The sequence below is a fragment of the Panthera pardus genome, unplaced genomic scaffold (assembly GCF_024362965.1).
Source record: "Panthera pardus isolate Hobbes unplaced genomic scaffold, ASM2436296v1 HiC_scaffold_15, whole genome shotgun sequence".
Lineage (NCBI taxonomy): Eukaryota > Metazoa > Chordata > Mammalia > Carnivora > Felidae > Panthera > Panthera pardus.
The window spans coordinates 30430469-30447403 of record NW_026526710.1 but is presented as its reverse complement, the minus strand read 5'-3'; positions in this window follow the sequence as shown (position 1 = coordinate 30447403).

Genomic DNA, 16935 nt, shown 5'->3' with positions numbered 1-16935 from the left:
TTACCCTCCCTTCTGATTTGGACATGCACCTCACTGACATCACAGCCGTGGGAAGTGAGCCTCTTAAAACCATGACAAAGAGACAAATATACAGTATGGAAAAGAGTAAATTCCCATAGAGAATTAAAATAAAGACCGTGGTACTTCCAAAGAACAAAGCAGTCACAAGCAAGCACCTCCCACTTAAGTGTGGGCAACTCTTAACAATCCTCGGGACTGAGGAGATAGCAAGTTCTTGGTCACGGAGATCTCCCCAGCAAAGAAAAGGTGGCATTTCCTTATCCCATGTTCCTTTCAGGGCATGTCCCTTAGGAAAGACCAGGACTCGAACTCAGTTTTTGATGTAGCTGTGGCTGTGCAAAGTGGACGGCTCCTCCAGAGATTACGCTTAACCACACGAAGCCACCTGCATCATTCATTGCCAAGGAGCACTTCCTCACGCTGATAAAGGTTATGGTTTCTGCTGAAATTCAAGGTGAGCTACACAGAGTTGAGGCCCTAAAACGCCATATTGCCAACAAAGCTAAAGTCAAACTTCCCCTGTGTGCAGAAGGAGACTTCCTTGAACGTTGATAACGTCGGAGCAGGGAAACCGCAGGATCTGTGAGAAGTCGCAACTGTCTTCTGCCATATCAGAGGGATGCATCCAGATCCTTTTATGGCCAAAGACACTCTCTGTGGAATTGAGGCTCTGAGAGCTGAAAATATCATCATTGAGCATTGCCTTATAGCTAAAGACATAGCTTTCTCAGAAGGCATGTCCTCAGATTTTTCGGAAGACATATGCTCAGACTTGTCAGAAGATGCATTTGAAATCCCCCATTGAATAGATAAGCCCAGCTAGCGGTTGAAGAATGCTTGCTTCTGCATGAGAGACTTCGGGAATACACCCAGCCTGACTTTTCAGAGCATAGAAGATATAACTAAGGCTGCATCCCTGACTCTTAGTGATCACATGATTGTCCTCTGTCACTGCAAACAGTCACACTCCAAAGCCCAGAAGTTAGTCTTAAAGTGGAAAATGTGACCATTAGCCATGCCTTTTCTCTAAGGAATAGCATCTGCACATTGAGCCTGACCTTTGACACCCACCTCACGAATGGTTGTTCTTGTTGGCCTTACTGGAGCCCTTTGCCTCCATCAGCAGGTTTCCCACAGCTGCTGCAGTCCTTGATCAAAATCAGAGGTGTTTAAAATCACTTATCATTTTCTTCACTGTTGTACATTTGCCAAAGGTGATCATGATGCAATAGGTGTTTTGCTTTGTCCTTGATATGCTTGCAAAGCAGTGATGCAATAATGTTTTCAACATAGCCACAGTACTCTCCTTTCACTTAAAGCTAAATCACATTTATTAAGCAGAAGGCTTTATTTGTTCTAGACTCTTGGGTCACCACACACAATTCTTCAGCCCATATTTCCCCAGGTTCGAAACCACACTTCTTCAGCTGCCTTAACTCTAAACAGTAAGTGGCATGCAGTAACCACTCAATAAACGTTTATCGGATGAATGGAAGAATGCACGCTTTGGTTTGCTAGCACCTATGTTAGTGTTCCCGTCTTCCTACTTGCTCCTGACTCTTCCTTTAGTGGGAAAGACACCATTGTCCACAGCTGCAGGGAAGAAATCGAAGTATCACTCTCAACTCTGTTTCCCTCACCACTTCCAATCGATAACCGTGTCCTACCAATTCTGTATTTTTTTCTCACCCCATTCATTCTTTCTCAGTCCCTGCTGTCATTCCCCGTGTTCACAGCACCATCTTCCCCTGCCTGGAAAGCCACGACAGTCTCCTAACTAACACCCCTACCCCCAGTCCTGTCCCTTTCCAGTCTACTCTCCATGCACACCAAGAGCAAGTCTGATAAACAAAACTGAAAGAAATCTTTATTCTTCAAAAGCCTTCAAAATCTCTCTATTTTCATAGGATAAAGTCCAGATTCCTTAACCGAGTTTCTAGAATTCTTCATGAGCCAACCTCTAGCCTGTGATTTCCTCTCTCATCCCCAGTATGTTTTTCCAGTATTCTGCTCCAGCCAGACAAAACTATTTCTGCTGCCTCCAACATGCCTTTGAATCATAGGATACGATATGGCCTTGAGTGTTGTCTGTCTCCCTTTCCAGGGATAGCTTCCACTCCTTCTTCAGACATCAGCATAGACATCACTTCCTTCAGAATGCCATCTATGAGCTCCCAGTCTAGCTTAGCCTCTCTCCTGAATGCCACAGAATCATCATAGCATGGCAGTTGGCAATAGAGTTGCTGCGGGTAAGACAAACTGGCTACTTAACCTCTCTGCAACCTCACGTTTCCTCCCTGTAGAATGGGGTGGTATTAATCCTGGTCTAATTATTGTTGTAAGAATCAAATGAGATTATCCAGTAAGCACTTAGAATACTGCCTGTGATAGAAGTAGAGACTTGTTAAGTGCATGTTCAACAAGTGTGTCCCAGCTGCTTGATCCACTTTCTCCTTTGGTCTGTGTTTCCAGGAATGAGGGCTAGATTAGTTACTGGGGCTTCCTCTGTTGGGCATTTGTGGCTCATCTCTTTGTTCATACTATACGCCGACTGTGAAGTGCTTCTCTTCCCAATCCCATCAACCCAAACACTGCTCATTCCTCAGTCCTGCCCCACTCACCTCTGCCTCTCCCATGACTATGCTGACCTTCACTTGTGAGCCTTCCATTGTGAGTTCCTAGAACATTATTTGTCTATTAATGACAGCAGTTACTTCCTGAGTGCCTGCTGTGTGCCCTGCGCTATAATGCATGATTAACTTTTGATATCAATTTTATTCTCTGAGAGCCTCATAAAGGATGAGCTGTTATCATCCCCACTTCAGGTGAGGAAACGAGGCTTAAGAATGGTCTCATAAATCCTCCCTGACTCCTGTGCCCTGCCACCCATCCTGGTGATCTCACTGGTTATAATTGTAGATTTGCTCTTCTCCCTTCCCCAGCAGAATGAAAGCACTGTGGTATCAGAGAAGGACCATCTTAATCCTATTCACTAAAGTATGCTTGGGGAAATGGAATACAGAGCAAAGAAGTGTGGCAGCTGGCCAGATGGATGAGCAGGACAAGCACAGGGTGACCTAGAAAGGGGGGCAGGGTGCATCTGGGTGGCTCAGTTGGTTGAGCATCAGACTCTTGATTTTGACTCAGGTCATGATCCTTGGGTCATGGGATTGAGCCCTGCATTGGGCTCTTCACTATGCACGTAAACTGCTTAAGATTCTCTCTCTTCCTCTGCCCCTCTCCCCCACTCATGCTTACTCTCTCTCTCTCTGTCTCTCTCTCTCTCTCTGTCTCTCTCTCTCTAAAAGAGAAAAGAAAAAAAAGAGGTTGGGGAAGGCAGGTGGGGAGGGACAGCGTCTGGGAGCTACAGTTGCCCTTCTCTGCAGTTCTATGGTCTGTAACTTTGGGGGAGGGGGAAAGAGGAGAAAATCCAAGATCTAAGAACAGGGCCAGACTCTGAGAGGGATTTGAGTGCAAGTTGCTTATTTGAAAGGTGATTCCAGTGGATTAGGCACAGAGATGCAGGGAAGGAAAGGAAGCAAATAGAAGCTAATAGAAGCAAATGGGCTCTATCTCACTGGAGCCCCCAGGAAGATCCTTTAGACTTAGGGTCAGAAACTATGGCTGAATCCAGCCCACGAAAGCTTAACTGCTTTTGTATGGCCCATGAGCTAAGAATGGTCTTGACATTTTTAAATGGTTGAAAGATAATGAGGAGGACACTTTTAGGGATGAGCACTGGATGTCATATGTAAGAGATGAATCACTGGGTTCTACTCCTGAAACCAAGACTACACTGTATGTTAACTAACTTGAATTTAAATAACAATAAGTAAATAAAACACTTCTAACCTACTGAAAAAAAGGAAAGATAATGAAAAGACAAATACTGTTTTATGAGATGTGAACGTTATTGAAATTCAAATTTCAGTGGTCATAAATAAAGTTGTCTTGACATACAGTCATGCCCTTTTATTTACAGAGCATCTATGGCGGCCTGTTACCCTATAACAGAGGAGATTCTTTGCAAAAAAAAGACCATTTAGCCCCCAAAGACTGAAGTACTTATCACCTGACTTTACAGGAAAAGTGTGCCAACCCTGATATAGACTGTGCTTCAGCACTGTCCCGTCCAAAGGGCAAGGAGCTCCTCTTTGTCATTGCTTGAGAGCTGTTCCCACAGCTTTTAACTCCCTGGCAGGTCTAGCCTATCCCTGGACTGAGAAAACTCTCAGGCAGAGTCACAAGGACTCAGTAAGAAGCTGTTGCATGTTTGGAAAACAGTTGGGTGCCAAGGGCACAGACAGCTTCTGCTGCAGGGGCAACTTCGCCAAATGGGGCTGGAATCCTCAAGGTCCATTTTTACCGGGCATCAATCATGATGCACGGAGGAGTCAGACTCATTTAAAGACATGGGGAGGAATAAATAGCCTAAGACAATTGATCTGTAGATAAAATGTCTTATTAATGTCTAGAATTTCTCTACAGAGGGAAGAGGAGAACTGGTGCACTGTTTTGATGAGCATGTTCTTTTATCCCATGCCGGTAACAAGATGAGGCCGGGGGGCTGCCCAAGCAGTAGGCTCAGTAGCGAGCTTAGCACAAGCGAGAAAATATGAGAATGGCAGCCTCAGAGAGGCTAGCATGTTGGGACCACTCTTAAGACTGCCCTGCCTTGGAGGGCACTTGCTGGAATGAGAACTGGGTGTTGTATGTAAGCGATGAATCACAGGAATCTACCCCAAAGCCAAGAGCACACTGTATACACCGTATGTTAGCCAACTTGACAACTCTGTAGTGTGTCTTAGGTGACACATGAACATTATACTTTTGACTTGGGGAGTGAGGCAGGAGTTCGGCCAATCAGAAAAAGAGAAACAATCCAATAGAGCAAGAAAAGTGAACAAAGGAGACAGAAAGGAAAATTTTCTGGGCAGGTGCAAGCCTTTCGGTGCTTTAAGGTCAAGACTCCCTAGAAAGAAGCAAAGTGGATTGTGTACCTCTTCTCTGAAGGAAGTATCAGAGCGGATCGGGTGCCCCTTCTCTATGGCCATGTTGGAAGTGGTGGAAAATATTTGATCTCCCAACCTCCACTCCCTCTGATTCAGGGATCATGAATAGGCGGTCTTCAGCGAGGCTGCTTAGGAGATCCACTCTTGCTGTGGACTGAATTGTGTCTCTCCCTTTGCCCCAAACGCATATGTGGAAGCTCTAACTACCAGCGTGACTGTATTTGGAGGTAGGACCTTTAGGGAAGTCATTGTTAAATGAGATCATAAGGGCGGGGCCCTGATCCAGTAGGAAGTAAGCCCTTATATGAAGAGGAAGAGAGACCAGAGCTCTCTCTCCACATGCTCACACCAATGAAAGACCACGTGAGGACACAGCATGAAGGCAGCCATCTGCAAGCCACGAAGAGAACCCTCGCGAGAAACTGAATTGCCTGGTACCTTGATTTAAGATTTCCAAGCCTCCAGGAGGCACCTGGGTGGCTCGGTCAGTTAAGCATCCGACTTCAGCTCAGGTTCATGAGTTCAAGCCCCCCTTCAGGGTCTGTGCTGCCAGCACTGAGCCCAGTTGGGATCCTCTGTCCCCTCTCTCTCTTTGCCCCTTCCCCCCTTGCACTCTCTCTTTCTTTCTCAAAAATGAATAACCAAACAAACAGAAAAAGATTTCCAAGCCTCCAAAGCTGTGAGAAATAAATGCCTGTCGTTTAAGCCAAGGCGGAGTAAAACAACGCTTCTCTAATTCTGTTCAAGGTAGGCTCTAACAGTGGAACTTGCATACACCAATGACCTTTGGTACAGCAAATTTTGGCCACCTGGATGGTTCTCCATGTGTTTGGGAGTGCCTTGGCATCCCTACCAGACTCTCATAGGAAGCCCTCTGCTCTTGACTACAAGCCTCGGGTTTCCAAGGAGCCAAGCATGCCCCTGTCGCTCATTATCTAACTGATGACAAGAGCCTTATGTGGACAACATGAAAGTGTCAGATGCGTTTGAGATTTGCAAGATGGTGCCATGAGTTATATGCTGGCTTTTTATGTTCCCAGTGCTTATACTGGAAGATATGACTCTTTTCAGTCAATCATATTTGAATGTTCTAGTTTTATAGAACAAAAAGGTTAGAAGCAACATTTGCTTTTCCTGGATTAACACTTAAAGCATTTTTAAAACTTCTGTGACTAAAAAATATATACCAAAACAAAATTGAAGACGAGTGACAAATGGGATGAAATATTTGTAACGGTTATGACAGACAAATATTAATCTTGCAACTATGTAAAGAATTCCCTCTAGTCAATCAAAAAAAGACAGTCTAGTAGGAAGGAAAATGAACAAGGAAAGAAAAAGAAAAACCAGAGAAAATGAAGTATAAATGGCCAATAGATATATTAAATAATGCTCCCCTTCATCAGGAATCAAGGAAATGAAAACTTTAAAAAAAGAAATACAATTCTCATCCATTGTAAAGAAATTATTATTTTGTTGTTATTTTATAAGTATTAATGGTTGGCGAAGGTGTGGAGAGAGAATATTCTCATCATTGCTGGTGGGAATGAAAATCTTTATGACTTTGTCGGAGGATAATTTGGCAGTTCTACAATTAAAATGAGCCACCCTTTTAACCCAACCATTCCACCCTGGGAGTTCACCCGGAAGAACACTTAGGGTGACAGAGGTTATCAGTCCCCATTTCCTTTCCTTCCTCTCTAACCTCTGTGCAGGATAGTTTTTCAAGACTGTTGCCCTCACTAAGAGGAAGCACTGAGTCAGATACACTGGGAAAAGACAAATACCCAGGAACTAACTTCCATTTTTCCTTACTATTCTTAACGACACACATATGTGCACCTGCACCTATATGTGTGTCTATAGCCTGTCTATAGGCCCATTTTAATCATATCTGTATCTGCAAATTGGCATATGTGTCTATACCAGCCCTGTCACAACCACTTCTAACAAAATAAGTGGCCGGGTCTACAAGCTGCAAGCATAACTTCAGAGAGATCAGGGATGGGGACTGATCAACCACTCCAAACGCTTTCTTTCCCGTTGTAATGTGCCAAAGTATATGCATGCCTGGTAATTAACACGTATATGTGCACAGTGCCATCCTGTCTCTGGCAAATGTGCTTTTGTATGCACGATCTATTCAGAAGTGGAAGTGATCGTGGTCAGCTGCCACTGGGTGTTCTAGAGCCCTCAGTAAAGGCAGTGACTTCACCCAGTGCTGTAAGCTCTTTAGAGGGTGTGTGTCGGGTATTAGTACCTCCAGGTGTTGGAGCGCCCGCTTATGAGAGAGGCTCACAGGCAGGTAGAAGAAAACCCAATGGCTGGAACAAGTTCAGGAGGGCAGACGGCACTTTCTGCTCCAGCAGCTAGATATCCCGACCACCCATTGTTCTTATCCTTTCTAATGTTTGTTTCTCATCCCTCGGGGAGCCTGACAAAATGAATATGAAGATAGGGATCTTGTGCCTTGCTGTTTGCCACCGCTCAGTGATAAGCAGAAGTTGAAACCATGTCTAGATTTTTATTTATTTATTTATTTTGAGACAGAGAGAGAGAAAGAGAGTGTGAGAGAGCATGCGCACCAGTCAAGGAGGGGCAGAGAGACAGACAGAGGGACAGAGAGAGAGAGAGAGAGAGAGAGAGAACCTTAAGCAGGCTCCACGCTGTGTGTGGAGCCCGATGCGGGGCCTGATCTCATGACCCTGAGATCATGACCTGAGCTGAAACCAATGCCAGATGCTCAACTGACTGAGCCACCCAGGTGCCCCATGTCAAGCAAGATTTTTTGCTTCTCCCTTTTTCCAGACACATAGGAAAAGTTTCTGGTTTTGAATCCTAGGTCAGCATCCTCTGACTGAGAGCTCTGACTGGCCTGTGCCAGGAAGGGATGCTTGTGTCCCTGGGCTTCCTGCCTCTTCTCACAGAGAAGTGTATGACAATCCCTTTTCTAGGGGACTGGAAGGTGGCTTGGGTTTTGGTGTTTGGCATCTAGGAGCAGTAAGGTGAAGCTGCAAGAAGCCATCTTTTTGAACAAACTCTCTCAGCGGGAGAGCAAGTTGCATTTCTCGACCAGAGCTATTGCTCTAGGACATTCTCCCTACCTATCCTCTCTTCCTTCAGTGTGCCTCAGTCACGTATTATTGATTTCACAAAGCAAAGCTCCCTTGGGTTACTAGAAAGTGGGGGGGGGGGGGGGGGGGACGGGATAGACAACTATGCTCTTGCTACAGTTGTTTGGAATATTAAAGTTAGAAGTTTTTTTAGCACGTTTTTACAATTCATTTACTTTTTATTTTGAACTTTCAAAATAGTGATACAGTGAACACACCTAAAATCCATCACCTGCTGACAGCTTGTCAAGCCCACTTCACTTCTCCCTCTGCACGCTCGCCTTCCTCTTGCCAAACCATTGGAAAGTAGGGTGTGGGCTACCTACAACCTTGCTCCCACCCCTAAAAAACCAGTGTAATTGGTTTCAACCACAACCCTGCTCCCTCCCCTAAAAAAACAATGTAATTCAACTAAATAATCTAACACCACCTCCCCAGCTGTCCCAATGGCGTCCTTCCTTTGTGTTCTCTTTCAACTCAGAATGTAGTCAAGGTTCACACGCTTGCATTGGGTATTATGTCTTGTTATTCTCCCCTAATATAGAACAATCGCCTCACCGCTCTCTGTTCTTCGTGATGGTGCGTCCTCTGAAGAGTCCCTGCAAAACGTCCTACACTCTGTGTTTGTCTCTTTCCTTGTGATGACATTTAGGTCAAACATCCCTGGCGAGAATCCTGCTTGGTGAATTTATGAACTTCTCACTACTTCACAACAGGAACACAGATACTGTTGGTGTCTAAAGCCATAGTATCAGATCCACCAACACGGTGTTCTTCCACACCTTCCCCCCTTCTACTTCTTCAACTGAAAGGTTCCTCAAACATGGATATGTTTCCTCATGCGTTCCAGTCTCTAATTCACACCCAAAGAGTTTTGGGTTTAAAATGCCAATACCCTTATAAAGAACCCATACAATATCAAGGTTATAATTTCTTTGCTTTCTCTCTCTCTTTCTCTCCCTCATCCTTAGAATATATTCCACTGAGAGTGGGGTATATCAGTATCTATTGTCAGTGTAATACGTCAGCATATTATATTTGTTACTCTAATTACTTATTTTTTGTACAGCACATTATAGACAATGTCAAAGAATGTCCTTATGTTAAAATAAATATAAAAATGTCAAGTAGTATTATTTCCCAGTAAAATAGAGAAATCAAAAAGGAAATGTAAGCAGAACCAAGGAATTTCAACAACAGCTTGGAAGAGAAGTGGTAACTGATCCAGCAGAGGGGAGGAAGCCCCATCCTAAGGATTTACACAACAGAAAAGGAACTGGCTCATCCCCTGAGCAGCCTATTACCTGGGGCAGAAGATGCAGTGGAGTGCTGGGCTGAGGCATGGAGAAGAGAGGACGGGATTAGAGGAGAGTCTTCATACAGAATAACTGGTCTCCCAGCCTCCCAGCCTCCCCGTCTCACCCTTTTTGCAGAAATGCCTGGAAGCCAGGTGCTCACCCTGAGAAGGCTTCCGGAGGACTCCCTGCTGGAGACATTGAGTTGTCCCCTAGAGAAAAGATCTCAGTGCCAGATGTTCTCCACTTGGTCCTTCAGATCTGTCCTCTTCCTCCCTCTTCTATGTTCTGTTTCAGGAAGAAAACCCCGACCCACTGTGTCATGTGGGCTCTCTCTTCTGCTGGCTTCTGGGTGGGTCCTGCTGGGTTAGGGGTGCACTGGCATGAGCATGGAACACTGAAAAGGAGAGATGGTTGGAGTATTTATTATCTCCCTTCGTGCCAGGCTAGAGTTGGCATGCTGCATTCCCCCACCTATAGTAATGAAAGGGCAGGCCTAAGCCCGCCGACTCCATCTTGTTCTGTGTCCTTCACCTTGACCACGCCTCCTCCCCTTGAGTAACCTCCCGCTCACCTGCCTAACAGGACTCGGACCCTTCCCCAGCCAATCGGCTGAGGCCACAGCCATTACCTCACCAACTGCCCCTAGGCCCCAATAAAACCTTTGTCCTTTTGAAACTGATGGGACTGGTACAACCTCCATAGACTAACTGTTGGCCCCGACAAGATATCTGCTACCCACTCAAAAGAGAAACCTCCTGGTCAACTTCCAATCTTCTTTCGAGTAATTTACTCTTAAATCTGATTTGGCAACCAAGGATCACGATACATCCAAGGAAAGCCCACTGTATGGAGGCAAAAACAAACAAATAAATGGAAAAAAGAAGAGAACCAGGGGAAATAATTTTTCAGGCAAAAACTTTAAAATATAAATTAAAATGTAAATAATGTCCTCAGAGAGCTTTGAGATGATATTAAATCCATAAATCAAGTAATGGATGAATCAGAAAACAAGAATGCAATCTTGCTATTTTAAAAACATCATGTGTGATTGAATGTGTTATTATCCACAATATTCATTTCCCCTCCTGAAGGAGGAGTATAATTCCCTACCCTATGAATGGCAGATTTAGTCATGGGATGTGCTTTGGTCACTGAAACATAAGCAGCAGTGTCTGTCCAGGCACGAGCTTTACGAGTTAATGTGTGATTTGCATATGCTCCTTTTTTTTCTCTCTGCTAGGAGACTAGCCATGTTCCAGGTGTGAATCCTGCCTAAGCTTGTGTCACAGTGGGACAATAATGCAGAGCAGAGCGATGCTGACCCTCAAGGGATGTGTAGCTTGAACTAGAAAGAAACCTTTGTCATTTGATGTCACTGAGATATGCTAGCCTATCCCGATTGATAAAATATTCAACACTTTAAACATTCAACATTTTAGTATATGTGCTGCCGAAGTGAGCACAAACATTCAACATTTTAAAAATTCATTAAAATGTTTGAGAGAGAAAATCAAGAAAATCTCCTGGGAAGTATAATAGACAAGAATATGGAAAATAGACAAGATAAGAAAATTAGAGATTCATCTCCCAAAAGACAAATATCCTAATAAGACGTGTTCTAAAATAAGAGAACAGGGAAAATTATTGGGACTAATCTACCCAGGAAATACAAAAAATATGAACTTTAATTGAAGTCTCTAGAATTATTGGGTCTATCAACAGCCATGCACCATTAATAAAAAAGACCAACACTAAGGCACATCTTCAAGAAATTTCTCATCACCAGAAAGAAACAATGCTATATGCTTCCAAAGAAGAAAGAGAAAAAAATAAGTATATTAAAAAAAAAAATCAGAATGGCTTCAGGCCTCTTAATAATAACACAGAATTTAGAAGATAGCGGAATATTTTCTGTAAAATTCTGAAAGAGGAGAGAGGTTGGAAGATGGCAGCGTAGGAGGACGCTGGGCTCACCGCGCGTCCTGCTGATCACTTAGATTCCACCTACACCTGCCTAAAGAACCCAGAAAACCGCCAGAGGATTAGCAGAACGGAGTCTCCAGAGCCAAGTGCAGACGAGAGGCCCACGGAAGAGGGTAGGAAGGGCGGCGAGGCGGTGCGCGCTCCACGGACTGGCGGGAGGGAGCCGGGGCGGAGGGGCGGCTCGCAGGCCAAGCAGAACCCCCGAGTCTGGCTGGCAAAAGCAGAGGGGCCGATGGACTGTGTTCCGACAGCAAGCGCGACTTAGTGTCTGGGAGGTCATAAGTGAACAGCTCTGCTCGGAAAGCGGGAAGGCTGGAGGACAAAGGGAGGGAGAGTTGCTGAGCCCCCCGGACGACAGAGCTCAGCTTGGCGGGGAACAAAGGCGCTAGCCAGCGCCATCTCCCCCGCCCATCCCCCAGCCAAAATCCCAAAGGGAACCAGTTCCTGCCAGGGAACTTGCTCGCGCAGCGCAAACACCCAACTCTGTGCTTCTGCGGAGCCAAACTTCCGGCAGCGGATCTGACTCCCTCCCGCTGCCACAGGGCCCCTCCTGAAGTGGATCACCTAAAGAGAAGCGAGCTAAGCCTGCCCCTCCTGCCCCCGTGCACCTTGCCTACCCACCCCAGCTAATACGCCAGATCCCCAGCACCACAAGCCTGGCAGTGTGCAAGTAGCCCAGACGGGCCACGCCACCCCACCCAACCCCACAGTGAATCCCGCCCCTAGGAGAGGGGAAGAGAAGGCACACACACCAGTCTGACTGTGGCCCTGGCGGTGGGCTGGGGGCAGACATCAGGTCGGACTGCGGCCCCACCCACCAACTCCAGTTATACACCACAGCACAGGGGAAGTGCCCTGCAGGTCCGCACCACTCCAGGGACTATCCAAAATGACCAAACGGAAGAATTCCCCTCAGAAGAATCTCCAGGAAATAACAACAGCTAATGAACTGATCAAAAAGGATTTAAATAATATAACAGAAAGTGAATTTAGAATAATAGTCATAAAATTAATCGCTGGGCTTGAAAACAGTATACAGGACAGCAGAGAATCTCTTGCTACAGAGATCAAGGGACTAAGGAATAGTCACGAGGAGCTGAAAAACGCTTTAAACGAAATGCAAAACAAAATGGAAACCACGACAGCTCGGATTGAAGAGGCAGAGGAGAGAATAGGTGAACTAGAAGATAAAGTTATGGAAAAAGAGGAAGCTGAGAGAAAGAGAGATAAAAAAATCCAGGAGTATGAGGGGAAAATTAGAGAACTAAGTGATACACTAAAAGGAAATAATATACGCATAATTGGCATCCCAGAGGAGGAAGAGAGGGAGAAAGGTGCTGAAGGTGTACTTGAAGAAATAATAGCTGAGAACTTCCCTGAACTGGGGAAGGAAAAAGACATTGAAATCCAAGAGGCACAGAGAACTCCCTTCAGACGTAACTTGAATCGATCTTCTGCACGACATATCATAGTGAAACTGGCAAAATACAAGGATAAAGAGAAAATTCTGAAAGCAGCAAGGGATAAACGTGCCCTCACATATAAACGGAGACCTATAAGACTCCTGACTGATCTCTCTTTTGAAACTTGGCAGGCCAGAAAGGATTGGCACGAGATCTTCAGTGTGCTAAACAGAAAAAATATGCAGCCGAGAATCCTTTATCCAGCAAGTCTGTCATTTAGAATAGAAGGAGAGATAAAGGTCTTCCCAAACAAACAAAAACTGAAGGAATTTGTCACCACGAAACCAGCCCTACAAGAGATCCTAAGGGGGATCCTGTGAGACAAAGTACCAGAGACATCATTACAAGCATAAAACATACAGACATCACAATGACTCTAAACCCATATCTTTCTATAATAACACTGAATGTAAATGGATTAAATGCGCCAACCAAAAGACGTGGGGTATCAGAATGGATAAAAAAACAAGACCCATCTATTTGCTGTCTGCAAGAGATTCATTTTAGACCTGAGGACACCTTTAGATTGAGAGTGAGGGGATGGAGAACTATTTATCATGCTACTGGAAGTCAAAAGAAAGCTGGAGTAGCCATACTTCTATCAGACAAACTAGACTTTAAATTAAAGGCTGTAACAAGAGATGAAGAAGGGCATTATATAATAATTACAGGGTCTATCCATCAGGAAGAGCTAACAATTATAAATGTCTATGCGCCGAATACGGGAGCCCCCAAATATATAAAACAATTACTCATAAACATAAGCAACCTTATTGATAAGAATGTGGTAATTGCAGGGGACTTTAACACTCCACTTACAGAAATGGATAGATCATCTAGACACACCGTCAATAAAGAAACAAGGGCCCTGAATGATACATTGGATCAGATGGACTTGACAGATATATTTAGAACTCTGCATCCCAAAGCAACAGAATATACTTTCTTCTCGAGTGCACATGCAACATTCTCCAAGATAGATCATATACTGGGTCACAAAACAGCCCTTCATAAGTATAAAAGAATTGGGATCATACCATGCACACTTTCAGACCACAATGCTATGAAGCTTGAAATCCACCACAGGAAAAAGTCTGGAAAACCTCCAAAAGCATGGAGGTTAAAGAACACCCTACTAAAGAATGAGTGGGTCAACCAGGCAATTAGAGAAGAAATTAAAAAGTATATGGAAACAAACGAAAATGAAAATACAACAATCCAAACGCTTTGGGATGCAGCGAAGGCAGTCCTGAGAGGAAAATACATTGCCATCCAGGCCTATCTCAAGAAACAAGAAAAATCCCAAATACAAAATCTAACAGCACACCTAAAGGAAATAGAAGCAGAACAGCAAAGGCAGCCTAAACCCAGCAGAAGAAGAGAAATACTAAAGATCAGAGCAGAAATAAACAATATAGAATCTCAAAAAACTGTAGAGAAGATCAACGAAACCAAGAGTTGGTTTTTTGAAAAAATAAACAAAATTGACAAACCTCTAGCCAGGCTTCTCAAAAAGAAAAGGGAGATGACCCAAATAGATAAAATCATGAATGAAAATGGGATTATTACAACCAATCCCTCAGAGATACAAACAATTATCAGGGAATACTATGAAAAATTATATGCCAACAAATTGGACAACCTGGAAGAAATGGACAAATTCCTAAACACCCACACTCTTCCAAAACTCAATCAGGAGGAAATAGAAAGCTTGAACAGACCCATAACCAGCGAAGAAATTGAATTGGTTATCAAAAATCTCCCAACAAATAAGAGTCCAGGACCAGATGGCTTCCCAGGGGAGTTCTACCAGACGTTTAAAGCAGAGATAATACCTATCCTTCTCAAGCTATTCCAAGAAATAGAAAGGGAAGGAAAACTTCCAGACTCATTCTATGAAGCCAGTATTACTTTGATTTCTAAACCAGACAGAGACCTAGTAAAAAAAGAGAACTACAGGCCAATATCCCTGATGAATATGGATGCAAAAATTCTCAATAAGATACTAGCAAATCGAATTCAACAGCATATAAAAAGAATTATTCACCATAATCAAGTGGGATTCATTCCTGGGATGCAGGGCTGGTTCAACATTTGCCAATCAATCAACGTGATACATCACATCAATAAAAAAAAAGAGAAGAACCATATGATCCTGTCAATCAATGCAGAAAAGGCCTTTGACAAAATCCAGCACTTTTTCTTAATAAAAACCCTTGAGAAAGTCGGGATAGAAGGAACATACTTAAAGATCATAAAAGCCATTTATGAAAAGCCCACAGCTAACATCATCCTCAATGGGGAAAAACTGAGAGCTTTTTCCCTGAGATCAGGAACACGACAGGGATGCCCACTCTCACCGCTGTTGTTTAATATAGTGTTGGAAGTTCTAGCATCAGCAATCAGACAACAAAAGGAAATCAAAGGCATCAAAATTGGCAAAGATGAAGTCAAGCTTTCGCTTTTTGCAGATGACATGATATTATACATGGAAAATCTGATAGACTCCACCAAAAGTCTGCTAGAACTGATACATGAATTCAGCAAAGTTGCAGGATACAAAATCAACGTGCAGAAATCAGTTGCATTCTTATACACTAACAATGAAGCAACAGAAAGACAAATAAAGAAACTGATCCCATTCACAATTGCACCAAGAAGCATAAAATACCTAGGAATAAATCTAACCAAAGATGTAAAAGATCTGTATGCTGAAAACTATAGAAAGCTTATGAAGGTAATTGAAGAAGATATAAAGAAATGGAAAGACACTCCCTGCTCATGGATTGGAAGAATAACTATTGTCAAAATGTCAATACTACCCAAAGCTATCTACATATTCAATGCAATCCCAATCAAAATTGCACCAGCATTCTTCTCGAAACTAGAACAAGCCATCCTAAAATTCATATGGAACCACAAAAGGCCCCAAATAGCCAAAGTAATCTTGAAGAAGAAGACCAAAGCAGGAGGCATCACAATCCCAGACTTTAGCCTCTACTACAAAGCTGTAATCATCAAGACAACATGGTATTGGCACAAAAACAGACACATAGACCAATGGAATAGAATAGAAACCCCAGAACTAGACCCACAAACGTATGGCCAACTCATCTTTGACAAAGCAGGAAAGAACATCCAATGGAAAAAAGACAGTCTCTTTAACAAATGGTGCTGGGAGAACTGGACAGCAACATGCAGAAGGTTGAAACTAGACCACTTTCTCACACCATTCACAAAAATAAACTCAAAACGGATAAAGGACCTGAATGTGAGACAGGAAACCATCAAAACCCTACAGGAGAAAGCAGGAAAAAACCTCTCTGACCTTAGCCGTAGCAATCTCTTACTCGACACATCCCCAAAGGCAAGGGAATTAAAAACAAAAATGAATTACTGGGACCTTATGAAGATAAAAAGCTTCTGCACAGCAAAGGAAACAACCAACAAAACTAAAAGGCAACCAACGGAATGGGAAAAGATATTTGCAAAAGACATATCAGACAAAGGGCTGGTATCCAAAATCTATAAAGAGCTCACCAAACTCCACACCTGAAAAACAAATAACCCAGTGAACAAATGGGCAGAAAACATGAATAGACACTTCTCTAAAGAAGACATCCAGATGGCCAACAGGCACATGAAAAGATGTTCAATGTCGCTCCTTATCAGGGAAATACAAATCAAAACCACACTCAGAGATCACCTCACGCCAGTCAGAGTGGCCAAAATGAACAAATCAGGAGACTATAGATGCTGGAGAGGATGTGGAGAAACGGGAACCCTCTTGCACTGTTGGTGGGAATGCAAATTGGTGCAGCCACTCTGGAAAGCAGTGTGGAGGTTCCTCAGAAAATTAAAAATAGACCTACCCTATGACCCAGCAATAGCACTGCTAGGAATTTACCCAAGGGACACAGGAGTACTGATGCATAGGGGCACTTGTACCCCAATGTTTATAGCAGCACTCTCAACAATAGCCAAATTATGGAAAGAGCCTAAATGTCCATCAACTGATGAATGGATAAAGAAATTGTGGTTTATA